The sequence below is a fragment of the Miniopterus natalensis genome, chromosome 14 (genome assembly GCF_054644295.1).
Source record: "Miniopterus natalensis isolate mMinNat1 chromosome 14, mMinNat1.hap1, whole genome shotgun sequence".
Taxonomy (NCBI): Eukaryota; Metazoa; Chordata; class Mammalia; order Chiroptera; family Miniopteridae; genus Miniopterus; species Miniopterus natalensis.
In genome coordinates, this window is record NC_142094.1 from 46,077,296 (window position 1) to 46,089,612 (window position 12,317).

Sequence of the window (12,317 nt, forward strand, 5' to 3'; positions counted from 1 at the left end):
CTTACATCAGCCATTCTCTCCTCTATCCATTCTACATGCTATCGCCCAAACGAGCTAACCATCCTCCTACCCTGCTTCCTTCATGGATTTCTCCACCTTATCAACTTGTTCAACTTGTGCTGACATTGGATAGGAAGGCAAACGAGGCAACGTGGGCCTACAGAGGTGTAGTTTATGCACACTGAGCGTGACCAAGTCGGCAATGGGTACAACTTGTCTGTAATACCAAGGACTTCCTGATCATGTTTAATAGATCCTTTTTTATTTTTAAACCAAATCCAAAGGATATTTTGTGTTCTTTTCTTATATTTTTGATTTTTCGATTGCAGTTGACATACAATGCTATATTAGTTCCAGGTGTACAACATAGTGATGTAACTTATGAATGATCACTCTGAAAAGTCTTGTAGCCATCTGACCCCATACATAGTTGTTACAACCTTATCGACTATATTCCCTATGCAGTAACCCGTGGATATTTTTATAGCTGCCAATTTGTACTTTTAAATCCCTTCACCTTTCCCACCCATCCCCTCACCTACCTCCCATCCATCTGTATCTATGAGTTTGTTTCTGTTTTGTTTGTCCATTTATTTTGCTTTCTAGATTCCACATGTAAGTAAAATCATATGGTGTTAATGAACTAACCCTTTTGAAACTCCTCTAGGCCTCCTCTGAGGTTGACTTAATGGCTGCACAGCGCTCGCCCCCTGGTTAGAGCATTTTGTTTTGTTTCTGTCGTTACAATAACATGAGAAGGAAAACACCTTTACCACAGCGGCTGGTTGTGCATCCTGAGGTGGTCAGTTCGTCTGGTCCACTTGCCCCATTTGCTTAAATTACAAGTGCTCATTTTTTTCTCTTAAAGGCATAAGAATATAAACATTTTGCAGTTTTTTTTTTCTTGCTTTTTTTCAACAGTCTTTCTGATATATGTTCCTCTAAATTTATTTATAGGATCTAAACATGTCCCTGCGCCAAGGCCATGGATTTTTCTTCTTCGAAATACAGCCCAGTTTGAACATACAAACTCACTTATTATCTTTGAATGACACACTCTTGCCTTCAGACCTGAAACCCAGGCCTCCTGATCTGGCATTCAAAGCCCTTTACAATCCGGTTCCAATGTAGCTTTCAGCCCATCCTACCCTCTGTCTTACCTGCTCTCATCTCATGATCCTCAATTCTACTGAGAAGTCAGAACTAGTCACCTTTAATCACTCTCATAAGGGACACTCGTATTAACAGTATTAGTCTTTCAGAATTTTTTGTGATGATTAAATAATTTAACCATGTAAGGGCCTAGAACATTTTTAAATGCTTATGAATGATTTATCAGTAAATATGAGCTGTTATTGGTTATCATTATCCTTCACATTCGCGGCTGCTCATCAGTCTGTGGGCTGGAAAGTCTTTCACTACTCTCTCTACTTACTGAAATTGTACTTCTCCAAAGTTCAGCATAAATGCTATAAATCTGCAATCTTCTGTGATAATCATGGTCAGAGTTAATTGTGCCCTTTCATGCATTGTCAAAAGCTTTAGCTCTACTTCTGTTTTAGCTCACATGAGAGTTATTTATTTCTGTCTCTGTAATTAGATTGGAAAGTTAATGAAGGCAGGGACTAAGAACTATTTGTTACTCAACTTCATTACCCCCAGAGTGGCTACGACTGATTATTCAGCCAAAAAATGCTTATTAACATGAACTTGGAAACTGAAGATGAACATTTTTCAGGCCACTGAGGAGATAAATTATAATGATGGAATGATGGGCATTTAAAAATATTCTGGATATTTTTGAATGGCTGTCTATTAGTTTCTAGGATGGCCTCATTTTGAATGGTCACCTATGCAGGATCAGCTATACAATTTATTCTTCTCAGAAAAGCTACACAAAGCTAAAGAGAGTGGAGGCAGGAAAGGGATTTGTTAAGTAATTATATGTTTGAGTAACTTTTAAAGCTGAATATTAACTGTGTCGAAAATATAGTGCCATCGCTAGGTATTATTGAAATATTAAGATTATTTGTATTTACAAGCAAGGAAGTTACTATACCAGAGGGGGGGGGGGAGAGGGAGAGAACAGAATGTGGGGTTCTATTGAAATAGAAGGCAAAGGGTGAGGGCTTTAGTTAGGATAATGATGCTTATAATTGTCAGTGTTTATAAAATGATTACTCTTTGGAGGTAAGCATTTCTAAGACTTTACAAAAATTAACTCATAAACCTTCACCTCACTACTTTGAATTGGTAGGTTGAATTGTTACTTCTATTTTACAGAAGAAAAAATGAGTGGGGAAACCATGGAGGGCAAGAAAACTTTCCCCTAGTGTGTGGGCCACTCCACATAGTGACGTGGCTTTCTCCCAAAGCTTTCAGTAGGGGAAGGGTGGGGAAAGACCAACTTTGCAATTGGAGAAACCCAGCCAGCGCTCCTTCAACCCGCTGATCAAAGTTAACGTCAACAGTGATGTCATATCATGTGATGACAATGACACTGTCTGGTCTTTCTCCACAAAATCCTATGGCCTATAACCTATAACTCAAGTCTGACTATGAGGTAAACATCAGAAAACTTCCAGTAGAGGTAAACAGTATTCTTCAGTGCTGTCAACCTCATCAAAAATGATGAAAATCACAAGAAAATCATCACAGCCAAGAGAGGCATAAGGAAACATAACAACTAAATGTAATATGGTATCCTGAGTGGAATTTTAGTACCCAAAAAGAGAACATTAGGAACATTAGGACACCAGCACAAAGGAAATCTGAAGAAATGAGGGGCCTTAGTTAATAATAATGTGTCAATATTGTTCATTAATTTGGTTCATAAATATAACTGCTGTGGGTTTGTATTCCATAGAAAGGTATGCAGAAATCCTCACCACATATACCGATGAATGTGACCTTATTTGGAAATAGTCTTTGCAGATGTAATCAAGTTAAGAAGAGGTCATACTGAATTAGGGCGAGCCCTAAATCCAATGTCTGGTGGCCTTATAAGAAGGCCATGAGAGACATAGACACATACAGAGGAAAGCTGCGATGTAAAGGTGGAGGCAGAAATGGGAGCGATGCAGCTGTAAGTCAAGGAGTCCCAATGACTGCCGATTGCCAGCAAACAACAGTGGGGAAGAGGCAAGGAAACTTTCTTTTCTAGAGGCTTCAGAGGTCGCATGTTGCTGCTGATGCTTTAATTTCAGACTTCAACCCTCCTGAACTGTGAAAGAATGCGTTTTTGTTCTTTTAAGCCACATGATTTGTGGTAATGTATTTTAGCGCCCTAAGGGAACTCTGTGGGGGCAAAGGGGAAGATATGTGAACTCTCTATACTATCCGCTCATTTATTCTGTGCATATAAAACTGTTTTAAAACATGAAAGTCTAGTGATTAAAAAGCAAGCAAGCAAACCATAAGCTGCAATGAGATGGTGCCACACCCTCCGGGATGGCTATGATCAAAAATAACAATCACAGGTGTTGGCAAGGATGACGAGAAACTGGAATTCTCATGCACTGCTGATGAGAATGTAAAGTGATGTGGCTGTTTTGAGAAGCAGCCTGGCAGTCCCTCAAGAGGTTAAACAAAGAGTCACCATGTGACCCAGCAATTCCATTCCGAGGTATATGCCCAAGAGAACTGAAAAGATACATCCACACAAAAGCTTGCACATGAATGCTCATAGCAGCGTTATTCAAAATAGCTAAAAAGTGAAAAAAACACACACAGAAGTCCAACTGGCAAATGGATAAACAAAATGTATAACAATACAATGGAATATTATTTGGCAATTTTAAAAAATGAAGTAATGCTAATGCTATCACATAAATGGACTTGAAAACATTATACTAAGTGAAAGAAACCAGTTACAAAGGACTACATATTATATTATTTCATTTATGTGATAGTCCCAGAAAAGGCAAACCCATGGAGACAAACTATATTGGTGATTGCCAGTCCCTGGCAGTGGGGAGTAGGAAGTGGGAGTGGGGAAAAGGGAAGGGGTGGCTAATGGGTACAGGTGTTTTTTGGGGGGTAATGAAAATATTCTAAAATTGATTGTGGTGATGGTTGTACGATTCTGTCAATGTACTAAAAACCATTGAATTAAACATTTTAAATGGGTAAACTTCATGGTATGTGAACTACATCTTAATAAAGTTATTTTTTTAAATATGTTTTTATTGATTTCAGAGAGAGGAAGGGAGAGAGAGAGAGGGATAGAAACATCAATGATGAGAGAGTCATTGATCAGCTGCCTCCTGCACACCCCCGACTGGGGATCGAGCCCACAGCCTGGGCATGTGCCCTGAAGGGGAATGGAGCCGTGACCTCCAGGTTCATGGGCTGGCACTCAGCCACTGAGCCACACCAGCCGGGCTGAAGTTGTTATTTTTTAAAAGTGCATCACACAAAGAACATTGAACTTGTCCAAGGTCACAAGGCTATTAGGCGATCAGAACCAAAGCAATCTGACACTAAGGGGCTACACTCTTAGCCACTCCATATACTGAGTCTTTTGTAAAGGTTTTGACAATATTACCTAAAAGCACCAAGGGAGAGGCAAACCTACACGAGGAAGAGGGAAACCATTAGAACGGTGACTTTCCCAGCATTTCCTGGCTCTGAGGTGCTCCTGGAAATAGACAAGGGCAGGCTCGGAGGGGAAAATGTCATTAAAGTCCTGATTGCACTCACAGGCTCCTGGAGAGGGAGGAGGCTTTTCTTTCCCATTGCAATTCTGAGGAGGGTTATATTTAGGGGAGCAAAAGGAAATGCATCCAAGCCACATGATAAGCACATTCCCTGTACCCACTGAAGTTATTTAGATGCGTGACAAAGCGTCATTTAAACCAACTTAAAATTAACTCTAATGAAGCAATATTACCTTCATTTCACAGCCTGTTACACATTTGCTTTTCTTTCGTGATAGGTGCTGCATGTCTATCAAGCAAAACTAAGATTTCCCCCCCCCAGTTGCTGGAAGGTTTATGCGTGTACAAAGGTATTTCCAGCGTGTGTTCTGTTTAACCACTTTTTTTCAAATAATGGGTTGTACCCCATTGATCAAGCTGCGCTCTGGAAGTCGTGTCCCTCAGGCCTACATACTGGATAGAGTGTCAAGGTTGTACACTCCCCTGATCCACAGTGACAAACTACCTGTCCAGCCACTGAGCCTGGGGCAAGCCCCGAAGGCAGCTGGATCCAGAGGAAGACAGAATCTTCGGGCGTATTTACTGGGATGAGTGGCTGTGGAGGAAGAGTCCCGAGGTGTTCAGACAGGCAGGACCCAAGCCGGGAAGGGCCGGGAATCTCAGGCTAAGGAGTCTGTATGTTATCCATCAGGCTATGGAGAAGCAATAAAGGGTTTCCAGTGTGGGAAAAACATTTGGTATTCAAAACTTATTTCTGATTGTTTTATGGAATGCTGACTTGAGGGGGCAAGGGAAGAGATAGCATAACCTAAATGGATAATTACACATGGACATGTGCTTATTGTCACCTTATGGCTGAACAGTTGTACAGGCTGGATTACAAAGACCCGAGTTCAAATCCCATCTCTACCTCTAACAAGCACTGCAAGTTTTGAACTTTTTTTTTTTTTTTTATCACCAAAGCTCTTGCAAAGTGTTTTCAGGAAAATCCTTACCTCAAAAGCAGGGATAAAATACTATTTCCTTTCCAGGGCTTGAAAGAAAGTAGAATAAGGTAAGGTAAAGCATAAAGGTGTTTATTGCTTATTATATGTTTTAATAAACCAGAGAATTAGGTGAGGTGAGTATTGTTGTCGGTTCCTGATGTTAGGTGCTTAAGAATGAAGAATCCAATGATTTATGGGCCCTGGAAATTATAGAATTGAATTTATGATATCGCTGAAGAATTTGTCAGGCACTAATAATATTGTAGAAATATAGTTCTTAATAGGGTCATAATAATGAACAGCAAAGTCCAAAGATGCCCAAAAATCTCAGAAATTCCTAGAATATCAGAAATTACAGTGAGAACTAATTCACTCATCAATCAAACATGCCTTGGCATATTATTTGTTCTTCAATTTGACAAACTTTCATGAGCTCCTACTTGATACGGGGCACCAGTGACAGGTGACGGGTAAACAGACAGAGTGTGACCAAGTATAACTCATTGCTATGGAGAGAAAGTGGGATACTGTTCAGCGAGGGTAATCCGAGCAAAGACTCTGACGTAAGAAATTATGAGAGATAATCAGAAATAACGGATAGAAGTACCTGGCTGGTAAAGTCACAAAAGCCTAGAAAAATAAGCTATGACCCCAAATGCCAACTTTGAGGTTTATGTATAACACAGGACATAGAGAAATATTAGAAAAATGTAATTTCTAATGGAAGCGCTATTTTAATAAATATGCGAGATTGAAAGATCCAAGGAGCTAGGTGGCTGTTACAGTTTTTCAGGAGAACACTATGGGGACCTGAACTATTGCAACAGGAATGAAAAGTGAGAACAGGTGAAACTGAGCATCAAGGAAATACTGATTTATTATGAGAAGAAAAGGAGATGGCGGGGTGACAGCAGCTCAACCCTGATATTACCAGTGATAAAATTTGCTTTGCATATAAAAAAATCACACAAATGTATGAAGTTATACACACTCCTTCTTTGTGCTCCAAAAGAAAAAGATACACACATATGCAGAACGAGACAAAATGACTTGGGCACAATTTATCTCTTCGAAACGAGGGAAGCTCACAGAGGCCAATTGATCTGTCCAAGGTTAACCACAAAGTGGCAGAATTAGAACTTGAACTGGCATCCGTTCCTCTTCAGACCACAGCACAGACCTCTGCAGACAAGTGCACGAACCTCAGGCCCGGGTGTAGAATAACTCCCGGGCCGGTGCCCCTGTGCGCTGCGGGACCTGCCTCTGCGGCCAGGAGGCCACTGAGCTCACCGTCACCTCGCCTTTGTCTTCTTTTGCTGAACACATAGTAATGGTCAAACATATTTCTTTGAGTTGTTAAAAAGCGGAATTTGCAAGGCTCTTGAAGATATTGCCTTACTTTACCATGGACACTCAGAAATTTGGAAACCTAGAACTTTCCCTACTGCGTATTGAAAACTGGAACCCTGTTAGGAGTTCTTGTCGCCCCAACCTTTCCTATAAGACTCCTTGTTTCTTGGGATTTCTGAGCACCTACCAGAATAAACTCCTTGAAGGTAGATATTTTTATCTGTTTTATATCAGTGCTATAGCTCAAGTGTTAGAATGATGACTGGCACGTAGTAGATGCTCAGTAAATGTTTGTTTAATGTAGGAATCCCCTTCTTCTGGATGAAAAAGATGAAAGTGTTTGAATTAAAATATCCAGAGAATGAAGGGCTTACGATCCATTGTTTTTGTTTTGTTTTTTCCCCCCAAGAGGCCAATGAGATACTTTCTTCATTACCGGATCTCCTTAAATCTTTATAATCAGAGCACTGCAAGGCTCTCCCAAATACGGTCTTTGGGCAGTGGCTTTATTTGCTCTGACTCTTAAGGAACCTATAGGCAGAAACAGTGAACGCAGAGTTAATGCGAGCAGAGACTCCTGGGCTACTCGCAAATGAAGGAAACTCCATTCTCTCTCTTTTCTGCTGTTATCATCAGCCTCAATGATTTCTGGGGAAGGACAACATGGTACAATGGGAAGAACATGAGCCTGAGTCCAGGCAAAAAAGTCCTTTGACTCCCGGCCAATTATTGGTCCTAGGTCATGAGTTGTGTGCCCAAGACAAGTCATTATACATGCCTGTGTCTATTTACAGCATCCTCAGCTGTACAACCGGGAAGACACTATCTACTTTAAGTTGTTGCTGTTGTAAAAATTAAAGATACAGCGTAAAGGTCTTGACACAAAGCAGATACTTAGTGAATATTTATCATTTTTATTTTTACATATGTTAGAGTTCTTCCTCATTGGCACTTTTTATCTCTGAAGATAAAAGGAAAAATCTAATGTAGAAGGAAGCATCATACGTCTGGCAGCATCTCATGGCTATCGGTGACCCCGGATTGCAAATATCTAGGGGCAAAAGAACAACCTTCTGGTGTCTCTGTGGGTCTGTTTAATGAGTCAAGGGACCTGGAGGCTGGCTTGCTTTGTTCATTAGAGCCCAATGGTGTGTAGAATCCAGAGGTTAGCAGTCAGAAATTCACCTTTAAAAATAAGATCCGCTATGATACCTTCCAGGGACTGTGGCCTGGGGGATAAGTTGCCAGTTTCTGGGGCTGCCTGCTGTGTGGGAGAGTGGCTGTCACTGACTTTCAGCTTGTCAAATACATTTCCTAGCCATTAGCACTTACTCCTGAGGGAGCCACCGCTGGGAGTGTCAAAACAGAGAGGAATTTAATAGACCATAGGGTTTTGTGGCATCCGGTTCATGCCAGCCCAGCGGAAGCCCTGCCCCCCTTCCTGGCATTCACGAGAGGTGTCCTAAGCTTCTGCATCTTCAACTTGCCCCATCTGAACATCCATTGGATTTATCTAATGCTTAATTAGCACTGACTTTGTGGCCAGCACTGGTTCCTACCCTGTCATTTGCCCTTACAGTGAAAAGGGATGAGTGATGTGAATTTGCAGCTAAAACAGAGGTTTGCAGAAGTCAAACAATTCTTTCACATCCACCCGGATAGTTTTGCAAAACAAGACCCAAGCCCACACTGATCGTTAGTGCTCTGGGGAGTAATTGTCTGCAGGGGGCTCAGCTCTGAGTCCGGTGGTCTGAGACCCGTTCCCCTTGACGTGTTGTCAGGCTCACCCTGGTGTTGACCACGTGCTCCCTTCATGCTACTGTTGGTGTCTAAAAAAAGCCTTTCCGATCACACCTCTTCTGCCCACTTCCCACTAATTTGATGTGCATAATTTTAAATTTATTTTGAAAGATACAAACTGGACCAAGAAGTGGGACATGGACAAGTGTAGCTTGGTTCCCATTTGCCCACATCCATGAAACGATATCCAGAATTTATGGAATCCCTACCCTGCACCTGGCACTGTTCAGATTTTTAAACATACAAACTCCTTGCGTCTTCCCAACAGCCTCACAATCTAGGTACAGCAACGTTAGAGGGAGAAGGGAACGTAAAGAAGCAATAGCCTTTGTTTGCTTTTTAAAGGCAAGAACAACTCACAGAGTGAGCAAAGGTGGTAAGAGGCAGCTACCTCAGAAGCCCATCTAGGCAATGGAGTGCCCACCGAGGAAGGGCTATTGAGGCAACGATGCTGGACAGGATTTTAAAATTTTAGCAAAGAAGAGACAGAGAAGGGGCCTGAGAGAGCTGCTGGGAGTTATGCTCGATTATTTCTAGAGGTTTCCATTCTAGAGGTTCAGGATACCTTGACTGCGTCCCTCTATCCCTGGTATTTACTGCATGCTGGGGGGGGGGGGGGGATGGTGATGACTGTAAGGATGCACGAAAGGTGCCAAACAAAAATGTTCAAATGCCAAAGAATCTCCTTGAAGGGCTGCCATGTGGCCAAAAGTCGCCGAATCATGACGGAGAGGCTGAGCGTGTGCGGGAAGCGCAGCCCCGGGGGCAGCCAGGCTGTCTCCTACCGAACCCCATCCGCTCGCGTCTGCATGTGGCACAGGGAGCAGGGTGCTCGGCCGGGAAGGGAGGCCACGCTCCGCTATCCACTCACCTACCGAAAGGGGAAACTCATGCACGGAAGCCTGAGGGAGCTTTAGCGCTCTCAGAGAGCGGGGTGCACGCGTCTACACAGGTTAGGGAATGGATGGCAGGTGGGCCGTCGGAGCCGAGCACAGGCCTGCTCTCCAGCCACCCTAGCCGCCCGCCTGCCTCAGGTACGTGCCACTGTGCTGATGTGGCAATGCTCCAAGATGACAAGAAGCATTCCTTTATGGCATTATCTTGTTTGCCCTTCCTGTGTGCTGTCCCCTGTAGCTCTCCTCTCTCAACTCCCTCTCCCCGCAAATGCCAACCTTACCCGTTCAGCTGAGAATTTCCAAATCTCCCTTTCACTTCCTCCCTCTGCCTCCTTCCTCTGAGGTTGGGCCAGCCTGCCTAGACGCCTGGCATTTCTTGGCCCGCCCTGTCCAGCTAACCTCCTGAAGGGGATTGAACAACTGCCTGTGTTTTGTTTCTTGATTTATCTTTATTGCCTACATTATTGACGTCAACGTCTCCTGACCCTTGAAAATGGGCAAAACCCTCTGATCATGCTAGAACCGTCCAGCCCCGCTCTCTGGGTCCCCATGAGGCAGGACGGCTTTCGTCTTTGTATAGGTTTGGCTCTAAACCAACTGACAAAGATAATTGATGGAGTCTCTAGACTTGGGACAGAGAAACCAGCATGGAAGATACAGATTCTGTTTTATGGAATTTCTGTGATTTGAAGTACAGTGTGTCAGTTTTTGTTCCCTTTATAAAAGGAAGCTAAACTCAAATAAGCCTGAATATTAGGACTGAATAAATGAAGATGACGGCAGTCACTGGAAATTCCTACAGGATAGATAAAATGGATGGAACAGTAAATACCACATGATATATGGCAACTGTAATCAAACGTATTTACTGTTGATAATTTTAATTAAGGAAGTTGTTAATGGAGTTGTGTATCTTCAGGAAGGATTTTGTGGCTTTATTTTTAGAAGCACAGACTCTCAAATTTACAAGTCATATGAATTAAATGAATCCAGTGATCTACATGTAATTGAAAGCTGCCCTTCCAGTGCACGAGAGTCATTTTAATTGCAGATGCTATTAAGCTGTCTCTGTGAATTTATTTATGTGAATAAAGTTCCCCTAACAGGGTTACTATTTGGTGGTTTCAGTGTGTGTCGTACGCTCATTGAAGGCCTCCAGAATTTAAAGTAAGTACTTTCCCTTTCATTTATTTCTTGGGCTACTCACTCCAAATTAGTTCCCCGAAAGCTCATGATGTGGGTTGGTTATGTGTTTTGTCCCACCCAGCACCACCAACATTTACTTATGCAAGTTCTTCAATAATTTGGAATCCAAAATTAAAGAAAAATGAAACACCCAAGTTTAACACAGCGCCTACTTAGACCACACAATGGAGGGACTCTGATTTTGGGGGGCAGACACGCCCATCCACCCCACATTTGCTTTTAGACAGGGTACAATACCTAACTTGAATATTCAAGTAACACTTGGAGTGGCAAAGTTTGAGGTGAAGTTTTCCCCGGCTGTCTTTGATATCATTTGTTCATTTTCAGCGGGGTGACAGATGTGAACAGAGTATAACCCTGAGCTGCAGTAACCTGCCATTTGTTTATTCTTTCATTCGTTTAATATACATGTATCATTACATGGCTTATTGGCTTATTAGTCTTGTTTTTTTTCCTGCATTTTATGACACTTTGACATCTTAGAGCCTTCCTGGCTGGAAGAGACAGCCTCTCCCAGGGCTAGCCAATTTCTAGAGATACCAAAATATTCCCCTTTCAACATTTCTCACATATGTAAATAAATGAATCCAAAGTTTATATCTTCAGCCACCAACCTCATTGAACTCTAGTATGCCAAACCAATATGCCCCTGCCCTAATCAACCCAGGACCAGGTTACCAAACAACTCCAGATAGTCCTTACACCCCAGAACCTGTTAAAATTATTCAAACTAGCCTATTGTAAGCCTAGTTATTGCCACTAACACCACAATTAAGCATTTTGCACACACCTGTCCCTTGCCCCTCTGCCTCCTGACCTGCCTTGGTGCTTCCCTGTGTGTCCCTGCATGGCATGGCATTCACATGCCCACTCTTCAGGGAACTGTGAGTAACAAACTCTTTTCAATGACATTTGTCTCCCCATAACAAAATAATACTAAATACAACATTTTAAAACACTAATCATGTCCTAGATGTCGTCCTAAACCCTGGAGCTTCAGTAGGGAGTAAGCCAGATGTGGTCTCAGGTCTGTGCTTGTAGATTTAATCAAGGACTTTCTCCACCCCAGGGATGGAAAGTCTTATCCAAGTTCTTAAGAACCTCCTTCTGCATACCCTGAACAGTTGTGCCCTTTCAAGCTTTGGTTCAGAGCAATGAGAAGATCATGAGATTTAGAGTTAGACCTCATTAGGAGCCTTATTTCCTTTGAGACCTGAGACACATTCTCTAACCTTGTAGGTTGTCCTGATAATATTGCAAAAATAAAAAGAGCTGTGTTCACAAAGGAGCTACTATGTTTTTTAAAAAACACGCTGCAAGGAAACATGGAGGACTTTACATCCCATCATTTCATAAGAAAGATTAAATACTAGTATCCCTGAGGCATTTATTCTTATAAACTCTCAGAGGACTCACTTGAT